This window comes from Physeter macrocephalus, chromosome 17 (genome assembly GCF_002837175.3).
Source record: "Physeter macrocephalus isolate SW-GA chromosome 17, ASM283717v5, whole genome shotgun sequence".
Classification (NCBI taxonomy): Eukaryota; Metazoa; Chordata; class Mammalia; order Artiodactyla; family Physeteridae; genus Physeter; species Physeter macrocephalus.
In genome coordinates this window covers 31,024,000-31,046,780 of record NC_041230.1, presented here as the reverse complement: position 1 = coordinate 31,046,780, position 22,781 = coordinate 31,024,000, and the positions used below count along the sequence as shown (strand labels likewise).

The window sequence follows — 22,781 nt, the reverse complement described above, 5'->3', positions numbered from 1 at the left end:
TTCTCTTGTTGTGGAGCACAGGCTCTAGGCACACGGGCTCAGTAGTTGTGGCACACGGGCTTAGTTGCTCCGCGGCATGTGGGATCTTCCCGGACCAGGGATCAAACCCGTGTCCCCTGCGTTGGCAGGCGGTTTCTTAACCACTGCACCACCAGGGAAGTCCTCTATCATTTAGTTTTAAATGTAAACTTTTATTGCTTATAAATCCCTTAAACCATAAAGTATACTCTGTGCTGTTCTTTCCAAATGCTGAAATAATTATTTTTAAATGAATGAATGTTCATTCTAAAGGGCAAAGTAATTAGGAAAAGAAAGTGATATACAAGCCGGCCTTGGGGTTGGGTGGCAAAATGAAGTGTGTTGGGGAATGGAGAGCCAGGAATATAAGCACCCCTTCAGGGCTGGTTGAGGCTGTGACTGTAAATGTGGGAGTAAAACACAGAGTGAGTCTCAATGTATACTAATAATGTTGGTTCAGATGGAGTGGAGCCTGGGGTATTATTACTATTTTGCCCATCATACTACTCTAAGGAAGGCTTGTGCTAGCAGTCACTACTGGGGGCGGGGGGGGGTTCAACATTAAAAGACTGAGGAAAATGTCACATAGATCTTAACACTTAAGTATAGCCACCATTCTTAACTTTTTCTAGGGCACAACAAAGATGGTTGATACTTGTATCTATGAAAATCAAATTTCATTAATGTATCCACTAATGTGCATATTAGCTATGTCTCCATCATTTTTCTCTCCTGTTCAGGGAAGTATTATAGCAATATAAATGTGTGAGAATGACTTAGAGGTCCTACCTAAATGTCCATCGACAGATGAATGGATAAAGATGTGGTGTGTGTGTATACACACAAACACACACACACACAATGGATTATTACTCAGCCATAAAAAAGAATGAAATAATGCCATTTGCTTACTCTTGACTGTGTTGGGTCTTTGTCGCTGCGCGTGGGCTTTCTCTGGTTGCCGTGAGCAGGGACTACTCTTCGTGTGGTGCGCGGGCTTCTCACTGCGGTGGCTTCTCTTGTTGTGGAGCACAGGCGCCTATTATACTAAGTGAAGTAAGCCAGACAGAAGAAGACAAATATCATGATACTGCTTATATGTGGAATCTAAAAAAAGGAAAAAATACAAATGAATGTATTTACAAAACAAAGATAGACATAGAAAACAGACATAGACATAGAAAACAAATTTATGGTTACCAAAGAAGTGGGGAGGAAGGATAAATTACAAGGTTGGGATTAACATAGACGCACTGTTACATATAAAATACATAACCAACAAGGACCTGCTGTATAGCACAGGGAACTGTACTCAATATCCTGTAATAACCTATAAGGGAAAAGAATCTGAAAAAGAATATATCTATATCTATATCTATATATATCTCTGAATCACTCTGCTCTACACCTGAAACTAACACAACATTGTGAATAAACTATACTTCAATAATAAACAAAATAAAATAAACACAAAAAATAATGTGGATTAAAACGTCAAGATAAATAAAGCTGTTAAAAAAATAAACGAGTGAGAGTGACTTAGAGGTTTTACTTGCTTTTGTACTAGTTTATTAAAAAAGAAATAATCTTCTAACATTGGGGCTGCTACCACTAATTGTCACACTTCTCAAGGTCCACCTTACTAATAAATAATACAAAGGTTGTAAATCTTTAACATACAAGAAAGTCGGTCCTGTTTGAAGAGCTACCAAAGAGGTGGCTGGTTACTAAGGAGCAAAAAAGAGGAATCCAAATAACTGAGTGCTGTGATGGCACAATCAGAGGGACTTCAGCAGGCAAATTAACATCTTGTGAAGTTACGCTATGAAAAGAATTGTTTATGCCTCAAGTTATATACGTTTCATCTTGAGCACTGTGGTTGGATCAGTGCGGTGCGTAGAAACGTTACCATATTTTTTTTTCCAAATATCTTCGGTAGAAAGGAACTGTCTACATAGCTAGAAACTAAAGGGTTCAAGAGGGAGAGCAATGAGGATGAACTTATTAAGGACATTGGGATGAAACGGATCATGATGCCCAGTGCTTAGGAGGAGGTCTGGCACATAGTAGGAACTAATAAATACATAGGAAATCTCAGAATTTTAAAACTGGACAGGACCTATTAGAATCCCTACATCAGCCAATTCATTTAAAACCTGGAGAAACTAAGCTTTTTAAGTTTTTTTTTTTTCTGAGACTCAGAAAGGTAATTATAACATAGTTCAAAACTTAGAATGTGGAATGCATTGGGCACTTATTTATTCAATGAACTTGAGCAAACTATTTAAATTCCATGAGCCTCACTTCTTCAATGGTAACAAACAGCTGCTTTAAGTTCTAACATGTAAGTAAAGAGCTTAACAAAATGTCTGACACATAGGGAGTATTCAATAAATGACAGGTGTAGTGTACACACACAAAGCCGCTAACAGCCCAGAGGATAGAATTTATGTCTCCTGCATCCATCAGTATTAATCAATCTGTTTCCAAATTCTAACTGAACTATTATTTATTGAGCTTTCAAGGATGGTGAATGTCAATTTCATATATGTTATTCTTTTTTTTGTTGTTATTTTGGCGGTACGCGGGCCTCTCACTGTTGTGGCCTCTCCCGTTGCGGAGCACAGGCTCCGGACGCGCAGGCTCAGCGGCCGTGGCTCACGGGCCCAGCCGCTCGGCGGCACGTGGGATCCTCCCGGACCGGGGCGCGAACCCGCGTCCCCCGCATCGGCAGGCGGACGCTCAACCGCTGCGCCACCAGGGAAGCCCTCATGTATGTTATTCTTAATAGTACATCACGCTTCTATCAGAATTGGTGTATAACATTAAATGGTACTACAACCAGCTCATTTTTTCCAGTAATAGTCCTTCTATTATAATTTCTGAACATTCCAATTTATCAGTGTTAAAGATAATTTCCTCCCCTCATAAAATATTAACATCCTTTTTTGTGTGACTAAGAATTGTCTTCAAGCAACTTCTTCCTGTCATTAATTAAAATAATGAGCATTGTAATATTAAATGCGTAATTCTCTGACAAGCACTCAAGTGTTTGCTGAGAAGTCCCTTTCTACCAAGAACATCTGGAAAATAATACGGTAAGTTAAAAATCTGATACTTTAATATACTACACGGTAATCCCCAAGGCTAGGTAGGCAAAGTGCCAAACTGGCAAAGCTCTTACTCCTGGCAAGGTGCCACGGCTTCCTCATTTTTCTTTTCTTGATGTGTTATATGAGGAGTTTGCACTGCTTTACTTATCAGACGAGAAAATGATAACAAACACATCCCAATCCAGGTTAGCTTTTCTGCTTGCAAGAGACAGTGTCTCCCTCAGACACAGCTATCATAAATATTTTAGGTACTCCGATAGACTTGGGAACAGCTGTAGTTAGTAAAAGCAGTTGCATGACTCCTGCCCCAGCAGTAAAAGTAAATTGCTCCCTCTCATTGGTTTTATGTCCTCTGCTGGAAGCATTTTAATGGGCATTCAAGTCCCATTCCAAGAGGCTGTAGCCCTTTCCTTATTTTTTCCCCTGTCTCAACTTTATGTTTTCAGGGTGTTGAACAGTATATTAAGAGCCTGAAGCTTTAAAACTCAGCCATCTAATACTTTGTGAAATGAGTTACTTGATTTGTCCAGGACTTCACTGTTCTGATTCCCAACCATATGATGTTTCACACTTTGTAAAAGACTGTTGTATTCCTAACACCTTTGATTCTCAGATGTACACCATGAAGGATTACTTTCCCCACTTTTCTTTTATGAAAACTGAAGCTCAGAAAGCTAAGGGATTCTTCACAAAACCCAGAGACAGATCATACAAGTGTACTTATGAAAATGTAAAACTTGCAGTAAGATAATCATTCTACATATTAGACACACATAAGTGGAAAGACAAAGAACTGAATACAGATCTCGTGACCCCACATCTAGAGATCTTTCTGCGGCAGCACCTTGGATCACAAAAGCCAGGTAGGAGGAAGGGAAATAGTATACGAAAACAGCATATGGAAAGACTTCCATATCAGAGTCAACTATTCCTCCTCATCAAGTCTCAGGTAAATATCACTGAAGAAGACTAAATTATTTTTATTTGATAGGAACAAGTCATCAATGATATCTTACCTTGACTGTACTGCAGGAAGCTTACGAGGGAGTGCTCTCTGGAACAAAAGGAAGGGTGTAAAAGAAGTAGAACTAGGTAGTGGAAGAAGCTGAACTCAAAGGCTGCAGTGTTTGAAATAGAAGCCTTAGCTAATCTCAGTCAATACTTTCCTAAATTAAGGGAAAGGGCCTAGGACTTTGTACCTCAAACTGACCTGTCATTGAATGTAGTGTGATTCTGCGAAGGGGCATAACCATGAGCAAGGCATTTCTGTGGCTGAAAGTGAGCCAAAGAAAGAGACTCAGCTGTGAGCTATCAACAGCTAGCTAAGCAGATGGAAGAATGAATGTCTTGGTTCTAAAGGGGTGTCTGGGTGGAGCACCATAGTGTTTATATTAGCCTATAAAGCCATTCTATACTCTTGTCTACTTGAGACGAATTCTAGTTATCTTTCAAAATGCAGGCCAAGCAACCTTGCCACTGTGAATCCTTCTGTAATCACTCGCTACAGGTACTCCCACCATCACTGTTCCATTATATCATTTTATGTCTCTAGAAGAGTATTTATCACAAGCCTCACCAATCTGTGAGTTGCATGAAGATAGGCCCTGTATCTTATTTTTTACTCTCTCTCCAGTGCCTGGCACAGCACCAGGCTATAACAATTAATAAATGCTGAATTAAAAATCCACATCAAGCCAGCAGTATGCAGGATCCTCTCCTGAATGCTTTCTTCCTTTCAATCTTGATGATGTAGTGGAAATTAAGTCATATACATGTATAACTAGAGAAGATCTGCTGATGTTCTGTCCTGAAGTTTTGCATGAAACATTTTATTGAGGAAGGATTTGTATCATTTGTAGTCCAAGGAGGAAGTGAAGTAAAGCAAGAGAGACAGCTGCAATAAAAATTGCACACTACTCAAAATTAGGAGAGCTAAATTCCAGCCCAGACATTGCCATGTACTAGTCGGGAGAACTTAGACTGTACTAGATCTCTGTTTATCATGATCTCCAAGAAAATAATTGTGTGTGACTTCATCAGAGAATATTTGAACTAAAAGGAAATTTGTAGAACTTTTCATCCTTATCCTATAACACCACAATGAAGTGAACAACATTAAGGATGCTTTACAAAGAAATGCCTTTTTAGAAAACAAAATTTTAGTTATTTACAGATGAGACGGAGGTGTGCATCTATTTTAGGCAAAAGGAAATGAGCAAAAGATAAGTGAACCTCAAAAATTTTAGGTATATTCCCTAAGTAAGTTCATATGTGCAGAGGCATAATTCAAAATTAAAGACTAAATATTTTAATATTTTTAAACTTTTTTTTTTTTTCTAATACTATCTCCTAGAAACCTCATCATTTTCTTATTATTTCATTTGTCTCTGCCAGGTACTATGGCCAAATCTACAGAAATGTACCAGCCCGCACTGTTACTAGATTGGGTCTCAACAATAGTTTTTGCTGTCAACCAAAGATATTTTAGAGGCTAATTAGAATGTTATATTTTAAACACTAACTATAATTCTTGAATTTTGTTTTTTCTTGAAGAGATACATGTCCATGACTCTAGAATTTTACCAGAGGAATCTGTGAAATGTTTTATTTTCTTTGATTTCTTTTGTGACTTTTTTTTTCTCCTAAACCACATGCCATTGCATTTTGTTTTTAAAGAATCAAAGGGGATTTTCCTGTGTTGAAGATTGCTGACTCAAGTTTAAAAGATAAAAGAGTTTATTCTAGGTTACTGTTGGGAAAGTCAAGGTTGAAATTGAGGTATGGGGTGCAGTAATCCTGGAAATGAGGAAGCTACAAGAGGGGGAATCACAAACATATGAAAATAAATTGCATCAAGATTACTGACTGATTCTTCAACTGTGCCTACCAAGGAAAAGATTTCAAGCAAAAGCATAAATCAAAAAGCTGAAAAATAACTTAATAGTTTTACCTATTTCCACCACACAATTTGGGGTTTGATTCCAGACAATTTAACTGGTTAATAAACCAATTAATTCTCTTCCGAGGAAGACAACACAATCCAATACGTCTAAAATGTTTTATTCACAGTGTTCAGTATGCAATAAAAACATACTAGATATACAGAGAATAAGAACTATGTGGCCTTTAATCAAGAGAGAAAACAATAAGTAGAAGCTGACTCCAAAATGGCACAGATATTGCAAACTGCACACAGGACTTTAAAGCAGCTATTATAAATATGTTAATAGACTTTTAGCAAAGATGGTCGTGAATGAACACATGAACAATTTTAGCAGCAAAATGGAAACAATAAAAAGATAAAATTGAAAAGTGCAATATTTGAAATGAATAGTTCATTTGCACAGCTTAATAGCAAAGTTGAGGTAATAGAGGAAACGGTCAATGAGTTTGAAGAGAAATCAAGAGATATTTATCGATTTAATAAAGACAAAGAGAAAAATGAAGATAAATGAACAATTCCTCAGTGATATGTGGGATAATATCAAACCATCCAGCTGCAAAGAAGATAGAGAATGTGATAGAAAAATATAAAAAGAAACAGTGGGAAATACATAGATATAGGAATATCCAAACACACACCCACACACACCACTCCCACACATATTTTCCCTTTTTTTTTTTTTTTCCCACTGAAAGGGATTAAAAATAAGGACATAACCTTAGCAATGAGCACACATAGCTTTTAGATCCTGTTTTTAAAATGCAGCTCTTCTCTCAAATGAATCAGAATCCAGGTTGAATCCAGGGTTGGGTCAAGAAAGTTAACAATAAACTTGGTACTCTTGATGTGCCATAAAATAATGAATTATATAAAGAAAGATAAACACATATCCAAATGACACAGTAGACAGCTGAAGAGACCTCCACTGGCCAAAACTGAGACAACTTATGCATCAGAAAAAAAGAGGAATGGATTATTACTCATTGAGTAATTTTAAAAATCCATGATTTCATAATAATAAAGTTAAATAAATGAAGAAATAAACAGATGAAAGAGAAAAGAAAACGTTTACTTACAGATGAATGCCAAATAATAAATATAGAGGGAATGCTGTATTTGGAAAATCATCAATGGATGCTAAAATTACTGAGTGAGAATCTGATAAGAAAGGAAATAGTTTAAAAATATCTCCCCACAAATGACTTCTTAATTACAAGGGGAAAGTGTAACTTTATAGTAGAGAAAACTCAATGATACACCAAGCAATCAAAGTTAACATCACCAATATTGTGACTAGTTGGCATCAAGTGCTCTATGATATGATACACCGAAAAGGATACAACACTATTTCTGTGGTATTCCATCAAGTAAGGCAAATGGGGGAATCTAATAATTAAGAGAAATCAGACAAATCCAAATTTAGGACATAGTTTAAAATAATTATCCACTTCTCTTCAAAATTCTCAAAGTCAATAAATGCAAAGAAGAACTGAAATGCTTTTCCAGATTAAAGAAACTAAAGATGTGTGAAAACTAAATATGATGTGTAATCCCAGACTGGACCCTGAACTAGGAATGAAATACCTATACAAATCATTACTGGGAAAATTCACAAAATGTAAATATGGACTATGTGACAGTATTGTGTTGATGTGAATTTTCCAAATTTCGACCACTGGACTGTACGTTTATAAGAGAATGTCTTTTTCTTAGAAATTACACAATGAAGTACTTAGACAAAAAGGTGCATGATATCTATAACTTCCTCCCAAATATCTTTTAGAAGTTCTGTGTGTGTGTGTTTGGTTTTGTAAAACTAGATCATGTAGCTTAGTTTTATTTGCATAACATATATTTTACATGTACAGTCACACACAGAGAGCAGAAAAAGGAACTGGTGAATCTGGGTACAGGGTTTACAACTTTCCTATAGGCTTGAAGTTATATCAAAATTAAAAATTAAAAACAAAACGTGATAACATGTAAAATATATCTATGCATTAGTATGTATTCCATAATGTTGACCATAGCTCTATTCTGTACACAAACATGGATGAGTTAGCAAGCTTTTATTTCTAGATAAATACATCAATACATCACTTAGTTTCAAAATTAAAGACAATGGAACAATGATGGGTAAAATACTTTATTTCCGTGTTCTGTCATTCAAAAGCAAAATAATTGACTTAAAAATACTTTCTACTGGCAATCCGTATGTAAATCCATATTAGAAAAGATTTAACTCAACAAGAATGACTACAGTGAGACAGCACATGTCTTTTAGCTTATCCTTGTTCACTTCGGTATTAAAGGACTTTTATTCAATTCATTTGTAAGGGCATCTATGGTACATTGATTGCATTTATAAATAGCATAAAACTGTTTAATCCACTAATCTAACTATTTAACTGGCAGGCATCATGGGTCAGATTTAACTAAATTAACTGTAAGAAGGTCAGATTAAATAAAAATAGATGTACACATACAAGGTTAAAATGACTGCTACTTACGGAAATATATCATGGGAATTTTGATTGAATTCAGTTCAAAGTGGCTTAAAAGAGTTGCCCTCTAGATTTGATTTTATTCCTCCAGGCCTTAGATCATGCAGCTTAGGTTTATAGAATATCCTGGACATCATACGCATCAAGCTTCCCTTCTAGTTGTCCCGATAGTACCTATTTTCTTTCAAGGTTGGGCTCAAACTTTTCTTTTTTTCAAAGATATTTCATTAGATTCTATAAGTTAGTGTTAACCATTCTCACCCCTAGGACCCACAACATCCCCATCATATATGTGAACCTCTATAGAATCTAACGAGAAATCCACATGCCAAACTTCAGTGACTGTATTTGTGTATTCCAGAGAAAAGGAATATTTTTCATTATTTGTCTATCATGGTCTTTGTCATACATGCCAAATAAGCTAATGCCATCTTATGCATAATGTCTATAAGCATCTTAGCATAATGTCTGTATGCTAGCAGGCCCATGGTGAATAAGCTAGACAAAAGACACCAAGAATGTTTGGTTCAGCCTGTAGCCCAGCATGGCAGTTAAGAGCATGGGGTTGGCAATCTAAAGTACCTGAAATTGAATTCTAGCTCTACTGCCTAATAGCTAGAGGGCATAGTGCTAGTAATCTAATCTTTTTGTGGGCTTGTTTCCTCATTTAAAAATTTGGAATAAAGAAAAATATGTTATTCTTAGAGTTGTGTGGGAACTAAATACATTAGCAGACACAGAGGGTTTAGAAAAATACCTGGCATATAAGTGCTTCATAAGTGCTTGCTATTACGGCTATACCAGGCATGGATAAAAAATTGATGGTATGTAGGTGTTCTCTAGACAAGCCATGGTTATCTTGAACCATGCCATATGAGGAACTGTTGAAAACAGTGTAATGCTTATTCTAAACTCAGCCAACAGACCAGAGCAGGAATCTTGCTTCTACTGTTTGCTAGCCAGGTGATATTGTGCAAATCTCTTAACTTCTCTGATTTTCATGTCTACTTTGTAGACTAGAACTAATAGTGAGAAGAGAGAGATGATGGAGAGGACAGAGAAAGGAGGAGAAGGAGCAGGGAGGGGGAAAAAGAAAATCTGCCCACAATTTCAGTAAGGAAGGGAAAGAGAGAATATAGTGGAGTGAGAAAATGAAACAATGAGGAGAAAAAGAGGCTGAAAAGCCATGGAATAAAGTTAGTGAAAAATATCGTGGGGTAGTTAAAAGGCAATATGAGGAAAGTTAAGTGTTCAAGTTGAAGCAGATGCATTTTAGGGAAGTAAACCTCTCTTATAGGCCACTATAGTCACAGAATACCCAATCTTGAGCAAAGCATTTAGGTTAAATGGAATCAAAGAATTGAGGAAAGTGCTTAATTCCCTATCTTGATTAATGAGGTTTGGATAAGAATGACTGTATACAGAAGAACAGACCCCAAAGCATAGGTATCCCCTGAGAATGCCAATGACCCATAAAATCCCAGAAATATTGGTGGCTGATGTAAACTTCTGTAAAACGAGGGATAGTGATTGACATAAGCATGCGAAAATCTCAAGGGATCAGAAAACCTTACCTGTCATATGGACACATTGTATTTGAAGGAACACATGATGCTGTAAGAATTGCCTTTAAATACTGGAATTCAATAATACCGGCAAGAGTCATTTTATTTAATTTTTCTCTTACTGTCTCCAGAAAGCATAATGGAGAACAATATTTACAAAAGTTAAATATTGGCCAACTTCAGTTCATTTAAATGAAGACTATTTTGACAATTACTCTGTACAAAATTATTAGGAGATTGGAAACCATCTGTTCCATAACGTGTTTAAACTGAACAAAATGACCACTAGTTGGCATTACTACAGAGCAGATTTAAGCCGGAGAGAGGGAGATGAGGTAGCTGATCTTTGGGGCTCTTCCTAAAAATAAAAACAAGAACATAGAAAACAGAAAAAAACAAAGGAGAAAGCATTAGAAAAAGGGGAGGGGACACAAAATTTAGTAATAACTGGTTCTGACTTGAATGTGATTTTTTAAAAATTTATTTATTTTATTTATTTTTGGCTGCGTTGGGTCTTCATTGCTGCGCATGGGTTTTCTCTAGTTGAGGCGAGCGGGGGCTACCCTTCGTTGCGGTGCGCAGGCTTCTCATTGCGGTGGCTTCTCTTGCTGCAAAGCACAGGCTCTAGGCACACAGGCTTCAGTAGTTGTGGCACGTGGGCTCAGTAGTTATGGCTCGCGGGCTCTAGAGCGCAGGCTGAGTAGTTGTGGCACATGGGCTTAGTCGCTCCACGGCATGTGGGATCCTCCCAGACCAGGGCTCGAACCTGTGTCCCCTGCATTGGCAGGCAGGTTCTTAACCACTGAGCCACCAGGGAAGCCCTTCAATGTGATTTTTAAGAGAATAAATTAAATCTAAATGACATGGGAGGAAGTCAAGAATCCTAATTTCAGAAAACTTTGAAAATAAATAGATGCAGGAAGTAATAGTATAATAGTGGGATAATAACATTTGAAGCAGAGAGATGTTTGTAGCCAAACAATGCCCTTAGGGCTGATTTTGTGGTCTGAATGTGAGGCTTGAAGCTAATAAAGCAGAAACGAACAACAGAAAGATGTGAAATTTAGAAGTGGGAGCTGTTATATGGCTCTATAACATGTGGCCAATTTCTACATATTTCGGAAGACATGCAAAATTTTACATATTCACTATTACTCAACAAGGATTTTTTGGACACCAACTAAGTGTTGTAGTTGAAATGAAGAATTAAATGTGAATAGATTTTCAGAGTTTACTGAAGATAAATAATTAAGCACACAGTCATACTGTTGTTTGGTAATAACAAACATATTTGGCTTTTTACCATAGAGGTTTTAGAAAGAAGCACTTGCTATTCTCCCTGTTTTCTTACCACTTGACTATTATTTATCATCCTTTCTAAATCCTCTTGTGGATTAGTCACAATACAATAAAATATTTTAAAAATCCTACTATTTATTTCCATGTTTTTTTGGACTCTGAATTTAAATAGCTTTTCTACCTCCTTAAGAGAGATTATTCCATAAAACTTCTATTCTGGTCTATTTCTGTCTTTCTCTTTAATTTTTTTCTCCCACTCACCTTATCAGAAAATAACCATAAACACCTTTCCACCTTCTCAGATTTCCACATTCTTTTTATTCTTCAGAGTGAAAGCTTATTTCAATACTCTTGTTCTGCTTCCTGCCACTTCTTAGACTGATGAACATTAACTAATCTTCCAAACTTCGAAATACAGATCACTTTTTCAGGGAGGACTTTTATGACCTCTAGGCTATGTCATTCTCATTTTCCTAATGTTCCAGCTATGCCCAACACTCATTGCACATTTCATTGCAAGTGCTTTGTTAAAGTTTGTTGTCTGCACTAGGATGTCAGTGAAATCAAGGCAGGCACTACCACCTTAGTTATGTTCATCCTCTGTGTCCTCATTATCACTGGATATCACATACAACAGCCTACTGTTTGAGAGATGATGAATAAATGATTTAATAAATGGATAGATGTATAAAAAGATGACTTAATAAATGTAAATCTACCAGGTACCAGTAGTATTCTACATTATGTAGAGGTAGAATATAGAAATGAATGGGATATTGTCCCTTACCTTAAGATGCTAAAAATTTAGATTGAGAGATGCACATGTAAATGACTAATACTAAGCTAGGGGAATAAAACACATGCTATTTCAAAAAGCGTAAGTGAAGTGCTGCTGCTGGAGGTTATAAAGGAAGGAGTGAGCCTAACTGGGAGCATCAGGCAGGGCATCACAAACAGGATGGGATCTGACTTCAGTCCTGTAGAAAGAGTAGGAAATTGATAGATATGGAGGCAGGGAAAATACTGTCCCAAGCTGTAGAGGCTTAGTCAAAGATGACATCATCAGGTCTTGTAGTCTAGGCTTTGTTGGCGTAGATGCCTATGAAAGTATTTAATCAGGAAGAACATGGACATGGGACAGAATCTGAATGGTTCTACCAATTGGGCTAAAGAGTTTCGAATTTAGTCTGTAGGAAATAGGGACCCATAAAACGTTTCTTGAGAAAATTAATAATCAGTTTTTTTAAGAACAATAACTGGAAATAATATGGAGAGTTCCCTATAGACATTTGAAAGCATCCGAGTGAAATGCGAGGCTATTTAAATAACAATGGCAAGGGATAACAATAAATGTAATGCCATGGCAAATGAATCTATTAATATGACGTTTATATGCTCTATTATACTTGAATGACCATCCTCAATGTATCTGTAACAGGCACATCTACTTAGATGTAAGATTGATAAGTCTATAGAGAAAGCACCAAAGGGAACTTACTAAAATTTATATCTGAAAATCAAATTTGAAAGGAGACATGTACTCAAACACAGATTGAGGCTACTGAGCTATTAAGGTATTTATGTGTTAATTAGACCAATATTAAGTTTATACATATATCTATCATTTATATAAAAAGAGGTTCTATTGTATCAAAATTTGCCTTTAATACTATCATAACTTGTCTTGAGAACAATAGCCCATAAACTGTAATGACATGTTACATTTGTAGCTTGAAAATTTTAGTGACATATATATTGATTTGGGAACTTATTTATTTAACTTTTGATTGTGCATGTTTTCAAGGTTTACTGGGGAGAAAAAACTAAGGAGAATGTGATTGAAATGGCTGTATTTATTTTGAGGTCCTGGATATGTTTATCTGTTTGTTTCATCCTGATTAAGCTGCAGCTTGTGTTAACCTTGGTGGATGCATATCTTTTTCCTGATTTAATTACAATTGCCTGGAGCTTCAGTCGGCATCTAGTGCCGTGACAGCTTATAAAACAACAACAAAACAAACCAAAGTCAGCTAGGGAGGAGGAGACAAGAAGGAAAATGAGAAGTGGGAGATTTTTATCTCACTGAATTTCACTGAGTAAGTATTTAGGTCCCCCTCCAGTTCATATGTTGAAGTTGTAACTCCCAGTGTGGTGGTATTTGGAAATGAACCCTTTGGGGAGATAATTAGGTTTAGATGAGGTCAGGAGGGTAGGATTCACAAGATGGGACAAGTACCTTTCCAAGGGGGGAGAGGGGAAGAGAGGGAGAGGGAGAGGGAAATCTCCCTTGAGTGCAAGCCCTAAGAAAAGGCCATGTAAGGCCATAACAAGAAGGCAGCCACTTGCAAGCCAGAAAGGGGGCCCTCCCCAGATATCAAATCTGTTTGCACTTTGATCTTGGACTTCCCAGCCTCCAGGACTGTGAGAAATAAACGTCTGTTGTTTAAACCACCCAGTCTATGGTATTTTGATAGAGCAGCCTGAGCAAAGACAGCGGGCATACTGTATAATTTGTTAACACATATTTCCCTTTCCAGAATCTGTCTTTGTCTTTTTTCCCTAAGCATTTTGCTTTTTATCTACAGAACAAGGTAAGAATGTGATGGTCAATGATGACAGGTTTTCTAAATCTTACTAGCTGTAAAAGGGGAGAATAGTTTAATTTACATATAAAAACTTAAAACAGCAAAAATATTTCCTTTTGGCTTAGACAATTAAAAGTTAGATTAACAAAACAAATAATTATTTGGGGGTTTCCAGTTTTGTATGTACTCCTAATATGGCCTCTTTTGTGCCCTGTGCCCTGTGGAAACTTGTCCCTGAGGATAGCACAGATCAGGCAGGTGAAGGGTTCATTTTTAACTGGGAAACATTCTCATATGAGGCTGGAGAAACAGCCTGGTCAAGGTGAGGACTTGAAAACCAGAAAAACTGTGGGAGAGAAGTTAAAGGGCAAATTGAGACAGATGCCACTAATGGTAATTAAAAGGGTGGGAAAAAAGTGTTAAAAGGGGAAAAGATAAGCACCCAGGTTAGAAACCAGAAGGTTTAGGCGCAGCACAGATTAGGTTCAATGCACTGTTCTCAAAGAGTGGTCAAGAAGGACTAACTTAAAGGGAGACCAGAATTTCCCACAAACTTGGTGATCTAGTACACTGGGGCTCCACCCACATTTTCACATAAAAGAATCACTGATATTATGTTATGTGTTTTTTGAAAGAATAATTTGGCAGTCCTGACCCCACCCTCACCCCCGCCACCAATCCTTTCTGAAATCCTTTCCTCCTTGGTTTCTGTGATACTGCATTAGCCTGGGTTGTCTTCTCCTTTCTAGTGGCTAATCTCCTCCTCAGACTGCTCATATGAAAGTATCTTCTGAGTTATCAGGTCCAACTGTGTTTTTTCCTTGGATCTTAAGAACAGGATAACCAACTGTCTATTGAGTAGTGCCTTCTGGATGCACTGCGGGCACCTCAGAATTAATGTGCCAATAATGAACTTCTCTGTCTTCAAACCAACTCCTTTTCTTGATCCCTGAAGCTTTTTAATAGCATCTTCAGCACTTATGACAATATTCTCATCATGACTTTTTGGCCCCTTCATCTTTCTAGCTTATCACATCCTGGCCCTCCTCTACCACTTAAGTTGAATTTCAGTAGCAGTTAGCATAAACAGAACTGAGCTATAGACAAGGATTCTGTCCCCCCGCCCCGCCAAATCCAAAATTCACAATGATTTACATTGTTTGAGATGCAGATTTCATATGTCTGCAGAATACCCTGTAAGTGTGGGATTTGCGTTTCTTTATTTAGAAATATTTGGTTTAGTTTATTTATCTGTATGAAAGATATGCTCAGGATTTCCTTCCAAACAATATTTCATTGTGTTTGTCTTCTTTATTCTTTTCTGTGTGAATACCACATTATTATCTCTTTTGAAATATTTGGATTCTAGAACTGTGCTAATTTGTGTTCTTTCCTAATTTTCTGGGAACCTAATGATCTCTCAAGAAGAAAAAAAGAATCTAACATCTTATTCTGAGGATTTCAGCACATTTAATCCTGTTTCTCTGGAGGGCACATCTCCAATATCATCAATCCCACAGTCACTATGAGAGCCATGAGGTAAAGTCTCCAGTCTACTTTGCTCCAAAGTGTTGATCCTCAGGACCTACTCCTCTGAAAGTAGTCAGACAGGAGCTTGTGTTTACTAACAATTTCCACTCCAAGTAATCGCAAACAAATCACCTCTCTAATCTTAAATAATTCCTCACCTGAGTTAATAACAGCTACCTCATAAGCAACTGCGAAGGAAAATGAAGCACTAGATACAAAGTTTCTCATGGAGTTCCTGGGATACATTAGGTACTGGATAATTTCTGTGGGTGGTGATTATCAACACTGCAGTTGCTAGTATAGTAGGTATGCTATAAGAAAACTTTGGGGAATTATACCAGATGCAGAAACATTGATATCAGCAAGCAAAACTGCTGAACAGCAATTTGACCTATAATGTAGAAGTTTTATTATTATTATTATTATTGTCATTAAACAAAGTCAAGAGTTCATAAGACATAGACATATGCTACCACTTAGCACAAGCGAAACCTACTTTTGCATTATTAATACCCTCCAATTAAGACTCATTTCATCATGGCCTACTTGTTGATAAGTTAAGAGCTGGGTCATTTAGAAAATAAATGTAAATTTATCCTAACTTGGTTTAAGAAGACAATGAAGCATGCATGCTATTTGGAAAGGTTTTTATTTAAAATTGTTAATATTTAAGATTTAAAAGAATGTAATGAAGTATAACAATTTAGAAAACTAAGGGGAAAAATCCATAGATAAACATCCTTGCTCTGAAAAGAGGGGAAAATAATCTTAAGTTGGCAGCCTATATTTCTACCTGCTTTGCATGACTGCTCGGTATGCAGGTACCAGGTCACAGGTGGAAGACATTGAGGACCATCATACAACGTAAATGTTTATAATATATCATAATTACTGGCACATCTGTGGTAAATAATTTTGTGAGGTTGTGCATCAAAGGTGCTGAAAATGCTCAACAGAGAAAGCAAGAAATAAAACTTTTCTCTCTTGTTTTTTAACCTACCATTGGATGGTATCCAATTTACATGTTTCATTGGTTGGAACAGCCATTTGTAAGTCTGTGAAGCAGAAGTTTGTCTCTAATGAGTTCTGCTTCTCCCCAGCCACCTCCCCAGCTCCCAATATCAGACACTCAGGATCCTCAGGGACCATATTTTCTTTTATCATGTTGTCTCCTATTCTGAGAAACACCTTGTGCTTAGGTTTTATTTTCACAAAAACAAATCAATTAAGTATTTTCTTAAGTCAAAAAAACATAATTAACAAGTTAAAAATTTCACAATTAATCACTGTAATATCTAAAAGTTTTTGCAAAATCTCCCAGCATTAAACCAACATTCAATTTGCCCTCCATATTTGTGGATTCTGCATCCAAATTCAACACACCTCGAATCTTTTTTGCAGAACACATGGATACAGGAAGGCCAACTGTACTACACCATTTTATATAAGGGACTTGAGCATCTATGGATTTTGATATCTGCAGGGGTTCCTGGAACTAATCCCCCACAGATACCAAGGGACTACTGTATTCATTATTACCATATCACAAATTAGTTCATTAGCTTCCTTAGCTGTATGTTTTGCATCCAGTTTACCTTAATGGTATCCTAGAAGGAAACCTGGCACAAGATTAACTGTTCTAACAGATCTGGGATTGGCCCCAACCACGTAAGAGGAAAGATTCTCTAGAGACCAACATCTGAGTTAAAGAGTACCTGCTTTAAAACATATTCTTATGTAAGACAATTAGAAAACTATGCATTTCGACAGCCTTATTGTATTCTTCTTTCTGCCACCCAACCTCACAGCATTTATGTTATTGAAATGTTTCAGTCTTATACTAATAGGTAAAATTGAGAAAGATTCTCTGAAGTGGCAGCTGTACTACAAAAATAATTTTAAAGGACTGTTTTCATTATAATCCATAATATTCCCCTGGGTACTACCGGGTATTGGAGAAATTGGAACACGAATAGCATGCTTCTGAATACATGCTTTTGTTCTTTGTTTTTCCCCTTCTTCCCTCAGTGGGCACTGAAAAGGCTCATGATCTCTGTTGTGGTTAAGGAAGGGTTGGAACCCAATTTAGGGCTCACCACTTCAAAGTGTTGAGGTTTTTAAGACAAACATTGTGAGTACTAGTGTCACTCTCATTTTTATCATCTCATTCTAAGTCTCATTTTCCATTTGTTCTAACTTCTTCATCTACTAACTTCAGGGTTTGTTTGTTTTTTTTAATCTGTTTATGTATAAGCAAGTGGCATAAACATTACACATTTTCAACGTATTACAAAATAACCTAAGACTTTGCCTTGGCCTCTTCCATCTCTTCTTATCAAACAAACATCCTGAATGATAAAAGTTACTGTAACCACAGAACCAGCCCAAACTGGCCCAGTACCCTATTTGTAAGAAAATGCTGGATTGTTTTTCAGAGATAACTGAACAAAACAGCAAGTCATGCAGCTGAAGCCAGAACTGAGGAGAAAATGTTGACCTCAAGTAACAGCCAGAACCAAAGTTTCTCCTTGCAATGGAACCAAAGGACCGGACATGACCAGAACCTGAAGGCAGTAACCTTTTCCGAAGTGAAGTGTCTGCTGTCCAGGAAGATCTGGTACTGAAGCCCCCTTTACCACACCGCACCATAAACGGGCAAGTTCCAAAGCCCTCCAATCGAAACCAACCCTGCCAGCACTTCCACATGCCAACCCGCCCACCTCTAACTCATAAAAGTTTGATGGAACCCCAGATCAGGGAGACAGATTTGAGCTCTGCCTCCTATTTGCTGGTCAACCCTGCAATAAAACTCTTTGTTACTCCAAAAACTATTGTCAACATATTGGCTCCTATGTGCTTCAGGCAGCAAACCCTTTGCTCAGTAACATTACCCCCAAAATCACCCTCTGGAGAAATAAGATCAACGAGATAACAAAGAAACTGTGTCTTGGACATAGAAAGTCTTGAAAATAGATGTTGTGCATGTCTCAGCCAGATCTGATCACATTTAATTATTATTTATTTTCCCCCCAGCTCTTAAGTTAAAGTTTGAAACTGAACGCACTTATGGGTCAGAGGTGCTTACAAAGGAATTGGCAAATACTTCACGGACCAGAGAGGCTGCGTATTGATATAGTTTTAAGAGAGAGAGGGAACGCTTTTCCCCATGAACTCAGTGAAGAGGAAACACAGCCTGAAGCTGTATCAACAAGGAATTAATGAGCCACAGGACATAAAGTCTAACAGAGAGCAAAGCATATTAATGAGCTCAAGGCTCATGTTCACCCTCAATCAATTAGTCTGAGAAGACCTACCTCATGTCCCTCTGATTCGTCTTCAATGAATCATTCACGCTGCTGCTTGCGGGTCACAGACTTCCCCATTCCGGTGCCTCATCACCTAGAGAATAAAGTCCAGACTGTTTGTCTGTCATTCAAGACCATCCACAAGAAGTCCAAAGCAACTTTCTAGTCATCACACACCTTCTTACATTCTCCAGTCATACATTTTGCCGTGTTGTTGTCTGAATAAATCATTCGGTTACAAGTTCCTTTGGATTTTTTGGTACAGATTGGTCTATTATCCCAAAATATCCTTCCCATCGTGCTCTGCCTCTGTTCAAATCCCACTCTTTCTTTAAGACACAGCTCAGATATAAAATCCTCTCTGAAGCCTATCTACGTATTTCAGTCTGCATCTTCATCTATGCAATTTACACTTTGTGGAAAATAATGACTAGGTTTTGGGGTGCCCAGCACTTCTACAGGCAAAGAAACTAAGCTGAAAGATTAAATGGGGACAATATTAGTATTTACTTCAAAGGACTGTTTGGAGAATTTAATATGACAATATATGTTAAGTCCTTAGTACTAGATAAATATTAATTGCTTGGAAAATATTTATGTTAGCTAGTAAGTGACAATTTATGAACTCTAAACGTGGGCTCTCTGACTCCGAGAGTAATCTTGTATAGGTGAGCATACCTGTGTTGAGGTACTATGCTACTCCACTACTACAAGCTCTGTGTTTTCAGATTAGTTTATTTACTGTCTTGGTCTCTTAGAGACTCACTCTTAATAAATGAACATTCTGGAGCTCTTTTATTCTGTGTTTCAGAGACAATTGTGAGACCCATCCGCATCTGAAGATGGAGATATAGATGGTCATGGAAGAAAAAATTAAGTAGTGAGGGGCCTGCAGTGCTTTACCAATCCACAGGGACTGGTTAGCACAAGATAGAATTTATCAGATTTGTTTGGAGTTTTGACTTTGCCATATGGGTTCAGACAAAACTGAAATGGAAAACAGAATTCTAAATCATTCAAAGCTGTGAATGGAAATTGCCAAGTTTTACAGTCTCAACTGTGAGGTGGTGAGACCACAGGAAGAAGAGAGGTACTCTAAGGAAACAAAATGATCTCATTCTCTTTAACTCACATAAGCGCCTACTATGTAGAAGACATGTGCTAAAGATGATGGGGAAGATAAAGATGATTTGGTAGATTTAGTGATCTGAAAACTAAGTATCATAATGACAGCTGAGTTTTTGTAGGTCCCTGGGGGCCTTATCATGAGCCTTACATGCAATCTATTAAAAGCATAGCCATCCATACATATATGTTCATATATACTTCCCTTGTGAAAAATATCAGGTGACACCAGGTTTCACACAATGACAAACAAAATGATTTTTTTCATTATGAAAACCATAAACTTTTTTTTAAACCATAAACTTTTAAAAATTTCAGTAAATATATCTCAATCTTCTAAATATATATACATAACCCAAAATTTCTAATGTACAGATAAACATGATTTCAGTTTTAAAAAAATTTTTACTATAATAAACTAGTGAAAATAACATTTTTTTAAACATTCATTAGTGGCACGAATAAATATACCTAGCTTCTCCATTTATTAATTTAGCACTTAATAAAGTCTTTGCTTTAAAAGAGTTTTAGAAAATTTGCCAGAATATCAGAGAGTGTTCCCATACACCCTATACACAGTCTCGCCTATTGTAAACACCTCATATTAATGTGCACATGTATCACAACAAACCAATATTGATAAGTAATGATTCACAAAAGCCATATTCTCTTCGAAGTTCCTCAGGTTTTTTTTAAAGTATATTTTGAGATAATTGTAGTTCTACATTCGCATGTAGTTCTATAAAATAATAGAAAGACCTTGTGTATCATTTACCCAGTTTCACTCAACCATAATACAGTCATACCTTGGAGATATTGTGGGTTTGGTTCCAGACTACCACAATAAAGCAAATATTGCAATAAAGCAAGTCACACGAATTTTTTGGTTTCCTAGTGTATGTAAAAGTTCTGTTTAAACTACACTGTAGTCTATTAAGTGTGCAATAATAGCATTATGTCTAAAAAAAAGTATATACCTTAATTAAAAAATACTTTATCGATAAAAAAATGCCAAAACAATTAAATAGTAACATCAATGATCACTGGAAGTGATCACCATAACAAATATAACAATAATGAAAAAGTTTGAAATATTGTGAGAATTACCAAAGTGTGACACAGAGACACAAAGTGAGCAAATGCTGTTGGAAAAATGGCGCCCATAGACTTGCTCGATGCAGGGTTGCCAAAAGCCTTCAATTTGTAACAAACATAATGTCTGTGAAGCACAATACAACAAAAAGCAATAACACAGGTGTGCCTGTATCTTGCAAATCTGTAGAACAACATCACAACCAGGATATTGCCATTGATATTCGAGATACAGAACATTTCCATCACCACAAGGATCCCTCGTGTTGTTCTTTAATAGAGAGAACTTAGAGGGAAAGGTCTACTTAATTGTTTTTGTCTTAATTGTTTCTGATCTTAGAGGGAAAGACCTACTTAGTGACCACCTAAGATCAGAAACAATTGTCTTCACCATTAAGTATACTGTTAGCTGTAGAATTTTTGTATATGTTTTTTATCAGTATGAGGAAGGTTTTCCCTAGTCCTCTTTTTAATAGTTTGTATCATAAATGGATGTTGGTTGAGTTTTTTCAAATACTTTTACTGCATTAATTGATTTCATCAGGTGATATTTCTTCTTTAGCCTGTAATATGGTGGACTACATTGTTTGATTTTTTAATATCAAACTAGTCTTTTATCACTGATGATGGTATATAATTCTTTTATATATTGTTACATTTTATTTGCTAATATTTTGTTAAAGATTTTTGCATCTGCATTCATGAGGGATACTGGCTTACAATGAGCTTTATTTTTTTTTGTACTGTACTTCATTGATTTTTGTACCCATGTAATACTAACTTTATAAAGTAGAAAGTGTTTCTTCTTTCTTATTTCCAAGATGACACTGTGTAGAATTGGTGTTATTTCACTCTTTATTTTCTAAGTTCTTGAGGTTGGAGCTTAGATTATTCATTTAGGCCTTTTCCCCTTTTATTACACATGTATTTAGTACTATATATATTCCTCACAACACTGTTTTCATCCCATCACCATTCCCCTTCAGTGATAAGATTGTTTTAAATATTTTCTCTATAAACATTAGAACCACATCAGACAGTGTTTAATTTTTGCTCCAAAAGTCAAACATAATATAGGAAATTCAAGAGGAGAAGGAAAATATTTACTGATTTTTCACTCTTTCCATTGTTCTTTCTTCCTTTCTGATGTTCCAGAGCTTTCTTTTACCATCTCCTTTCCATTTAGAGAAATTCCTTTAGCCATTCTTCTAGGGTAGATTTACTGGAGACAAATTCTCTTGATTTTCCTTCATTATGAGAATGTCTTCTTTTCCCCTTCATTTCTGAAGGATATTTTGCCTGATAATAGGATTCTAGGTTGACAGTTCTTTTCTTACAGTACTTGAAAAATGTTGTGTCACGTCCTTTTGGCAAGTGACACTACATTATTAATCTCTCATGAGAAAATCACTGCAATTTGAATTATTTGTCTCCCATAGATAAGGTGTAATTTCTTTCTGCTTTCGAGATTTGCTTGTCTTTATTATTCAGAAGTTTGACCATAATGTGTCCTGGGATGGGTTTATTTGGAATTATCCTTTTTGGATTTCTCTCAGATTCTTGAATCTATAAATTTGTCTTTTGCCAAATTTGAGAATTTTTCTGTCATTTCTTTTTCAAGTACTTTTCCAGCCCCACCCTCTTTTTCTTCCTTAGCTTGGACTCCAATGCCATGGATATTAGATCTTCTGTTTTATTCCC

The 22,781-nt window shown here is 36.5% G+C and overlaps 1 long non-coding RNA gene across 1 annotated transcript in view; it reads right to left on the bottom strand.

The window, feature by feature from the left end:
- Positions 1-18,877: 18,877 nt before the first annotated feature.
- Positions 18,878-22,781, bottom strand: part of LOC114484016 (uncharacterized) — a 739,540-nt gene continuing 735,636 nt past the window's right edge. The window contains exon 9 of the long non-coding RNA XR_008615544.1: positions 18,878-18,957. This is a non-coding gene — a long non-coding RNA (uncharacterized lncRNA). The remainder of the gene's footprint in view (positions 18,958-22,781) is intronic.